The sequence below is a fragment of the Rosa rugosa genome, chromosome 1 (assembly GCF_958449725.1).
Source record: "Rosa rugosa chromosome 1, drRosRugo1.1, whole genome shotgun sequence".
In the NCBI taxonomy this organism is placed as follows: Eukaryota; Viridiplantae; Streptophyta; class Magnoliopsida; order Rosales; family Rosaceae; genus Rosa; species Rosa rugosa.
Window position 1 is genome coordinate 25,292,290 of NC_084820.1, and position 9,437 is coordinate 25,301,726.

The following is a 9,437-nucleotide window of genomic DNA, read 5'->3' on the forward strand; positions in this document are numbered from 1 at the left end:
ATTATTTGATTGAGCACATGTGGAAATTAACTGGCCTGATAAGAATTAAAACTTTCGAAAATTACATGTAAGTGTCATTTTAAAACTTTAATTAGCTATAAGGTCATCTAAGTTTTTTTGTACACATAAGGCCACTTTTATATTCAAACTTTTAACTCTATGACAATTGTACCCTTTCACAATTTCTGACCTCTCAATTTATAATATCTCTCTCTGGTTTTAAAAAAAAAAAGCCTCTCTCTCTCTCTCTCTCAAACTGAGATGCCGTTGCAGACCTCACGAGCTTACCGGCGACGACCTGGAGGCATGGCACGACTCTCCCTAGCAAACCAAATCGATGCCATTGCTCGCCGACGACGACCTAGAGGCAAGGCGAGACTGACAAACCGATGCCGTTGCATACCTCACAATCGCTAGTGACGACTTGGAGACATGGCGCGATCTACACAACAAAGTCGTCATGGTCTCCGGCTCTTCGACGAGGCCCTCCACCGCCGCCATCGCCTCTTCCTCCACCTCACCTGCATCAGAACCCTAAACGAGCATTGATTCTCCGGCGACGACGACAAGGCCCGCGACCTCTTCATCTCTAATCGAAAATCCCCAACCGGAAAGTCTCTCTGGCTCTTCGTCATGTCCTACAGGTCGGAAGATATGAGTGATGTCGATTGGGAGCTCATAGCTGAGGAGCATGAATGATGTGGTAAACTTCTCTCTTTGGCTTTGGGTTCTGATTTTGCGTTAGTTTTTAGGAATTGGTTAGTGTTTAATTCAATTGTGATTGATGATTGCAGGTTAAGGTTTCATATAATTGCATTGCAAGTTGATAATCATTGTTTCTGATGTTTAATGTTTCCATTTTGTTATTTTTTCAAACTGAAATTCTAGAAGGGAATCTCAGGTCGAGATTTGGTAGATGCAGCTACTTTGCTTGAGCAAGTAAATTGGCCTCATTCATTTAGGAATAATGCCGCAGAGATTTGGGAATGATGTGTTTGGATGATTGACATTTTATTTGTTTATTCATTTAGGACTAATTGGAGTTGTGTTTGGCTTAAATGCGTTTTGATGTTGATGTACTTATAATTGCTTTTCCTATATATGGTCAGAATATATCTCTTTAGATGAAGGTTTGGGGAGTTTTTGCTGAAGTCAATGAAAAGGGCCTTGTAATTAGTCTTCCAGGGGTCTTGTCGACATATCTTCTGATGCTTTTGATCTTATTTTGGATGATGAAACTAAGGTGATAATCAACCCATTAGCTTTTGAGATCTTGGCAATTCTTTTTTATTGTCTAAAGCTTCTCTCATTGTTCTTTCGTGCAGTTTTGAAATACTCCGAAGTCTCATATGTGATGCGGGAAGTAAAAGTGAGAAGAAGAGAGCAAATTGAGACAAAAGAAAATGCTGGATAAGGAATGCAGTATGAAGTAACTTTTAGTGTTGGTGAGAATAACATTTAATGTTGGTGATAGTAGCTTTTACTATTGGTGATAGATAGAAAATAGTTTTCAATTGTCGGATTTTGTTTATATTTGCAATGCATGGTTTATGTAATTTGAATCCAATTGCTGAACTTTCTGTTAAGAAGGATTACTTTATCAAGTCCTTGTTGTGTTTGGTTGAAATCGGAGTGTTTTGATGTTTTGATTGGAGTGTTTGGAGTGTTTTTATCAAGTCCGTTTCATTTTGATAGATTTCACGTTAGTAACTCTTTATAACTGTTACAGTGGTTTTTCAACAAGGTGATAGTAGCTTTCTATGTCTCTGTTTGTATATTTTCAAGCTGATGTTAGTAGCTTTTGTTATAATGGCTTTTTAGCACATTGACAGTAGCTTTCGACATTTATTGTAATAGATTTTCACAACTATGGTAGTAGATTTTTAAAACTATGGAAGTAGCTTTTATTTTCATAGCTTCGTTAGACTTTGAGAATAGCTTTCTCAGTCTATGAGAGTAGTTTTTTTTCTACTTGGTAGTAGTTTTTGGTTTTTGTGAGAGTAGGTCTTGGTGTTGGTTAGTGTAGTTTTTGTTTTGCTTGATAGTAGCTTTTGGTGATGGTGAGAGTAGCTTTTGTTACTGGTGATGGTGCCAGTAGCCATTTGTTGCTGGTGAGAGTATCTTTTTGTGTTTGTGACAGTAGCTTTTGTTAATAGTGTTAGTAACTTTTGATTTTTGGGAGCGTATCTTTTATTTGTGACAGTAGCTTTTGTTAATGGTAATAGTAGCTTTTGTGACTGCCGAAAATCTCACCAGCGTAGCTTTTGTTGCTAGTAACAGTAGCTTTTATTGCTAGTGATAGTAGCTTTTGTGACCTCGCAGGAGGTTGCCGGAAATTTCATCAGAGTAGCTTTTGTTGCTAGCCACAGTAGCTTTTGTTGCTAGCCACAGTAGCTTTTGGTGTTAGTGACAGTAGCTTTTGTGGTCGCCGAAGTTTGCCGGAGGTTGGCCGGAGACCCGCCGGAAGTTGGCCGGAAGTCGACCGGAGACCCGCCGGAGGTCTGTCGGAGTTGACCGGAGACCTCGCCGGAGAGGAGAGAGAGAATGGTTGTTGACTTTTTACTGTAGTGGTATTTATGTAAATATATTAGTTTTTATGTTCAAAATATAACACCATTTTTAATTTAGTAGCCTTATGAGGGAAAAAATTAGTTGGTGACCTTATGACTAAAAAAACATTTAAAGATGCACTTATATGTAATTAACTCTTAAAACTTCCTGTCTAGTTGTTTCACCTGTTTAGCAATATGGATTTCTATGGATTGGAAATTTCAATTCCTATCAGAGTAGGATGTTGATGCATAAAATTTCGGGAGGAAGATTACCCAACATATAATCTCCCACCTTCAATCTTCGAGAAGCGCTAGACGCATCCATCTTGCAATTAATCATTGGGAGAAGGGACCTGCAAAACAGAAAAATACTCCGACACCTAAGTAAATATCAATTCCAGAAGATTATAAAAAGAAATTTGATTGATACTTGTTACCGTTGTTACCCCTCCTGCCCCCTGATTCCTCCATAAGCTTGTCAATTTATAGTCATTAATTCCTTGATCCTTACTTCATGGTTCTTGGCCCTTACTCCATGTTGTAATGGGAGGAGTAGTGTTTGCACGTTATCCACTACTCTATCGTGTTTTATCGTCTTTCTTTTATCTAGTTGTTAGTCACTTTAGGGCTTTGATCATCGACCTTGGTTTGATGGTGGGGGCCCAAAAATAAAATTTTACACCCCCACAATGCCCCCCTTTTCCTTTCTGTACAAGCTCCGAGTGCAGAAGGAAAAACGATCAGTTACCGGATACTTAAAAAGAAATAAATTATTAGTCCATAAGGGTAAATAAGAGCAACAACAATTCCATGCCTCAACCAAAAAAAATAAAACAAGAGCATATACGCGGAATATTACGATAAAAAAAAAGATAATGAATGAGAATCCAAACCCTTTATTTCTATCTCGATAGAATATTTGACACCTTTAAGGCACTAACTCTATGTTTGCAAGGACACACTGTTTAACATAGCGAGGACAACCCATTTGAAGTCTCGGGGACTCACTGTTTAATGTCACGAGGACAAACCATTTAAAGTATTGGGGGCTCACTGTTTAGCATCGTGAGGACGTATAATTTAACGTCTCGGGGACTCACTGTTTAACGTCGCGGGGACGAACCATTTAATGTCTCGGAGACTCACTGTTTAACGTCGCGACGACGTATCATTTAACGTCTTGGGGACTCACTATTTAACATCGCGGGGACGAACCATCTAATGTCTCGGAGACTCACTGTTTAACGTCATGGGGACGAACCATTTAATGTCTCGGAGACTCACTTGTTTAACATCACAAGGACGAACCATTTAATGTCTCGGGGACTCACTTATTTAACATCGCTAGAACAAACCATTTAATGTCTCGGGGACTCACTAGTTTAATATCGAAAGGATAAACCATTTAATGTCTCGAAGACTCACTTGTTTAATGTCGCAGGGACACTCGGTATGCCGCCTCCAAAGAGGGCACAAAACTGAAAATCATGTTAGCGAACAAATGCAATAACAAGATATTTATAACAAACTTTATATAATGTGATAAATCTTATCCGTAAATAAACAAGTTTTTCATTCAACTCCCTTAAATGCCTTGCTTTGAGTTTGGCTTCAACTCCGTCGAAATGATGTTGCCCCTAATCTAAGCTTTCATAGGTTGCCTGGTCATTATTGAGCATTGAACGACTAATGCAAACTTCACCACAATTATCATGAAACAACCATGAGAATTTTCGGCACCTTGTTTGAAATAAGTGAAAAAGATTCGCTAGAAAAAAAAATGCTACACTTAAGAAGTGGGATATCTAATCTTGTTGAATAGATGGGATAAGAAGTGGATATAAAATTTGACAGACAGCGACCTTATTGATTACACGCATTTATATGCATGTAATTATATCTAAAACACTAGAAATAAGCTAATCCTTGAGCCAATTATAATGTAATTAATCCAATTTTATTTATTGTGTAGGAAATAAGCGGAATTGCGGAAATTGAGATAAAATGGTGGAAAATTGAGCAAAATTGATTTTCCGACAAAAAGACGAAAAAATCAACATTAGTCAACTATGGTCAATGTCAACGAGAAAGTGGACCCGATCACCCGAAGATAGTGAGTGCAATTGTATCTTGATGGGAAGAAGATTACGAAGAAAGAAGAAAAAATGATAATAAAAAGATATACAAGGAGGATGCAATCAAGATTTGGTTTAATTAAACTTTGATTTAAGGATTAAATTCAGTTTACTCCCCTGAACTTTGGGGCTAAAATCAGTTTGGTCCCTCTTTTTGAAAATTAATCTCGTTGGTCCCTATACTCTCAAATGACATCACCCGAGTCCAAAATTTGAATTTGACTCGAAAGATGACGTCATGTGCTGAGTTGGAGCCGATATGGGGGCCCACTTTTCAGACTTTAAACCCCACAAGGAGGGCAAAATAGACATTTCCAATTTTTCTAATTTTTCTTCTCTTTTTTTAATTTTTTCTCTATATTCTCTCTCTCTCTCTCTCTCTCTCTCTCTCTCTCTCTCTCTCTCTCTCTCTCTCTCTCTCTCTCTCTCTCTCTCTCTCTCTCTCTCTCTCTCTCTCTCTCTCTCTCTCTCTCTCTCTCTCTCTCTCTCTCAGCCTTCAAGGCCCAAGCTCCACTGAGCCTAGAAGGAGTCTCAGCCTTACCCACATCGCCAAATCTACTAGCGCCGCCACCATGAATGTCACCGCCACCGCCTACTTGGTCGCCACCTCTACTTCCACTTTAGTTGTTGCAATCACCACAAAACCTGCCTCCGAGACTAGGACCACCACTCCAGTCACCAAAACCAATCTGCGCAAACAAAATCCGATCTGGGGAGATCCAAACACTCTTCTGTCACCAACCATCATCATCATCCCCGACAATGATACCACCACCAACGACGTCGCCCATCGTATGGAGGCCAATCACTAGCAACCAGCCAAAAACCTGAAAACCCGATTCTCCGATCAGACCAACCCGAGTCTAAGGAATCTTGCAGCCCTACGTCGACATCGTCACCCTGCCCAAACGCTGCATCGAAGAAGAGAGTGGACTCGGTGACGACGAAGAGGAGAGTGGAGTCGGCGCCGTGGCTCGTACTCGGGTTTGCATCGGTAACCCGATCCATACTCCGATTCAGGCGCTTGGTACTCCGGCTTACGACCGTAACCCGATCCGGGCTCCTGGGATCCATACTCTCCTCCACCTTTCGCACCCTCCTCATGATCGGGTCGTCCACCAAATTCGGGTCGGGGCTTGGGACGCTGGTAGCCTGCTGTACTCGTTATTGAGGGCCTCGTTGGCGTAGGCGGAGGGCTCACTGTAGGAGGAGAGATCGGGGCGTTCGTAGTCGTCTTGATCTGCGAGAGAGAGCGAGCATGAGAGAGAGAAGAAAAGAGAGAATCTAGAGACTTTAAAAAAAAAAAAAAAAAAAAAAACAGAGAGAGAATACAGAGAAAATTAAAAAAAGAGAGAAAAAAATTAGAAAATTGGAAATGTCTATTTTGCCCTCCTTGTGGGGTTTAAAATATGAAAAGTGGGTCCCCATGTCGGCTCCAACTCAGCACATGACGTCATCTTTCAAGTCAAATTCAAATTTTGGACTCGGGTGATGTCATTTGAGAGTATAGGGACCAACGAGATTAATTTTCAAAAAGATGGACCAAACTGATTTTAGCCCCAAAGTTCAGGGGAGTAAACTGAATTTAATCCTTGATTTAATTAAACTATAGTTTAATTAAGGAGGGGAGGAGCTGCACATGCAGTGCAACTAGCTGCCACCACTCTTCTTACTTTTTCCCTCAAGCCAATTTGATGGTGACATCTCACCATCACCTTATCATCCATTCTTTCCTTCACGACCAACCACACATATATTCATTCCAATTTCTTCCTCTTCGTCAAACAGTAGCCGCAACCAATCCCATCACTCTCTCTCTCTCTCGGCAACACACCCATACCACCATCTTCCTCTTTTCTCTCACACTACAACATCAAATCCACAACAATTTCTTAAGGGAGTTCAAGGAGCATCAAGATTAGAGCTTGGGTAAAAGTAAGAAGCCATAAATCAAGGCTTGTCATAATTATTCCATAGCAATTTGTGACTTGTTCTTATTACTTCTCACTCCTCTTGACCTTTACCTCTTTAATTGATGTATATTGTTGTTGATTTGTTGATGAGTTGTGAGTAGTCTATTTAGGAAATTAGGGTTTGAGCCCTAGCATGGATTTAAAGTAATAAATATGTTTTGATTTAATGGTTTTCAATTTCATGTTTGACATATGTTCTATTCTATAATATTTGGCTTAGATGCATGCTTAGGAGCTTGATTAACTCTTGAATGTGTAGATGACCATGTCTAGAACAAATTAGGGGACCTAATCACTTCTCTAATTTACGGCTAGGACACTTGTTTGGAACATGGTTAGTTACAATACCAATTTCGATTGCCGTATTGGCTAGCTTAGGAACCTTGATTCTAGGACTCTTCGCCTTTTGGTGCAACTAGAGACCCTAACAAGGCTCTAGATTGTCCCAATTGAGTTTCTACGACCCTTGATCCGGAGTAGGAATACCCTTTAAGGAATCTATTGACCCATGAGCCTTGAAAAACCTTGGATACGGTTCTTGATGCCATTATGAATTGAATGACCATTGTCGGAGCATATTTGTGCATTAAATTTGGCTAGGAGGATACCCTAGTGACCTAATTTCCATTTCTTGATAAGTTTCTATTATTTTTACTTTTAGTTACAATTTTTAAGTTTCAATTGTCAATTTTATTTTTCGCAATCAAAAATCAAATTTCACAAACCACTTTCATTGTCAATACCACTTGGTTGTGAGCTTCTGCATTTATTTGTGGTTCTCTTGACCAATTTTAGGCTTGGTTGTTCCGAGCCGGGCATGTAAATAGTTTGGTGCTATTTTTTTTTAGGTTTTATTTGTTATATTGTTAGTGACTTAGTAATCGACATAACCAAGGATTGAAGTTAGCTTTTCAATCCCCGTGATACGATAATTTCGGGTTCAAATATTTCCCATTCTTTGATGACCGTGCCCTTATTGCGCGTAAGTTGCATTTAAGCACCAAATCAAATGGCGCCGTTGCCGGGGATTATAGTGTAATTGCTTTAATACCTCAGTTTTCGGTTGTTAGGTCACTTGCATTATTTTCTTAATTTTAGTTGATTTTTCTTTGTTTGTTTAGATATTTAAAAAAAAAAAGTGTTTCTTTATTTTACTTTTCTTATTTTGATTATTTCATACTTGTGTGTTTGTTTGTTGAGACATTGTGATTATTTCTATTGAAGTGACGGGCCTTGTATTACTTTGTAGTGCATGTAAGACATGAGCATCGATAGCGATCGTCACCTGCCTTGACTTGTTTGCTAGTTTTTTATTAGGTTTCCTAATTAGTCGTTAGTTTCTTGAGTCGTTAGTTTTTCACTTATTCTTAGCTTTGCTTATTTTAGTTTCTTATTTAATTATTGTCTCACCTTCTCTCATTACTTCTCTCATTTATTGTGAAGTGAGAAATTGAACTCAAAGTGATTATTTTGTGAATTCTTGAGTACTTACTACATGATCATATGTTTGCAAGGTGCATGAGTAGTACCTATCAATTTGAGAAGTGGTCGTACTTTGCGAAGACTTCCTAGACAAAGACCAAGAGATCGTTCAAGAACACCTCCAAGACCAAGAGTACCTCCAAGAGATCCCTCACCGAGTCCGATTAGATCATCGGTTAGAGAGATGGCGGAGAGACCTATTCAGGAGTTCTCTAGACCTTCCATGGTTAACACGGCATCATGCTTGGTACTTCCGGTTAGAGAGGTGGACTTTGAGATCAAGCCACAACAATTGAGCATCTTACCTATTTTCCGTGGGATGCCATCCGAGAAGGCCATCAACCACATGCAAGACTTTGAGGCGATTGTGAGCACTATGTCAAAGGGTGGACTTCCGGAAGGTGAGTTCAAGATGCGATTGTTTCCTTTCTCACTTCGACATGATGCAAAGGGATGGTTTTTGAAGTTACAACCGAGGAGTATACGTTTATGGGATGAGTTGACGGACACTTTCTTGGATGCTTACTACCCACCACACAAGACCACTAGCATGGGACATGAGCTCTTACTCTTCACTCAACGTGATCATGAGACTTTTTGGGAGGCATGGGATAGGTACAAGGATATTTGTAATGCATGTCCCCATCATGGCTTGACTAATTCTATGATGATTGAAGGTTTCTATGGTGGTTTGTTACCACATGAGAGGAGGAGGGTTGATGTTGCCGCACAAGGTTCACTTCATAGCCATGGTCAAACCGAGGCATGAGATATACTTGAGTATTTGGGTCGACAATCGAGGCAATGGGATGATCATGACTTTAGGAGGGAAAGATTGCGGAAAGATCCATATTATGACACCAAGAGCACTCATGAGACAAGGGTTGCCTAAGAGAGCTCTAGTGCCGATTATAGAAAGCTTGAGAGGAAGCTTGATTTACTTCTTCAAGTTCAAGAGCGTGGTTCATCTACACATCATGTCAAAGCCGCTTCTATGTCTTCTATGTGATTCACCTTCACATGCTACTAGTGAGTGTCATCTTACTCATAATTATCTGGATTTTGTTCAAGAGCAAGTAAAGGCCGTGAATTCTTATGGTGGGCACCCTAGAAATGATCCTTACTCACCTACATAAAATCCGGGTTGGAGGAATCACCCTAATTTTTCTTGGAGAGACCAAGGAGGTTCATCTAGTGGGTTTCAAGGTGGAAAGCAAAGCTTTAGAGGTGGCCAAGGTCAAGACTTATCAAATTTTACTCATTATGGCAATGCACACCAAGGAAACACTTAATGC

General features: G+C 39.8%; 1 long non-coding RNA gene and 1 other non-coding gene across 2 annotated transcripts; one reads left to right on the top strand and one right to left on the bottom strand.

Annotated features, from left to right (window-relative positions):
* Positions 1 to 188: 188 nt before the first annotated feature.
* Positions 189 to 2,735, top strand: LOC133745538 (uncharacterized). Its single transcript, XR_009863667.1, has 4 exons — positions 189 to 703; positions 1,110 to 1,243; positions 1,326 to 1,445; positions 2,323 to 2,735. It is a non-coding gene; the product is annotated as an uncharacterized LOC133745538 (long non-coding RNA).
* A 5,954-nt stretch (positions 2,736 to 8,689) lies between these two features.
* Positions 8,690 to 8,796, bottom strand: LOC133727636 (small nucleolar RNA R71). The gene has a single exon (XR_009855313.1). It is a non-coding gene; the product is annotated as a small nucleolar RNA R71 (small nucleolar RNA).
* Between the last annotated feature and the right edge of the window lie 641 nt (positions 8,797 to 9,437).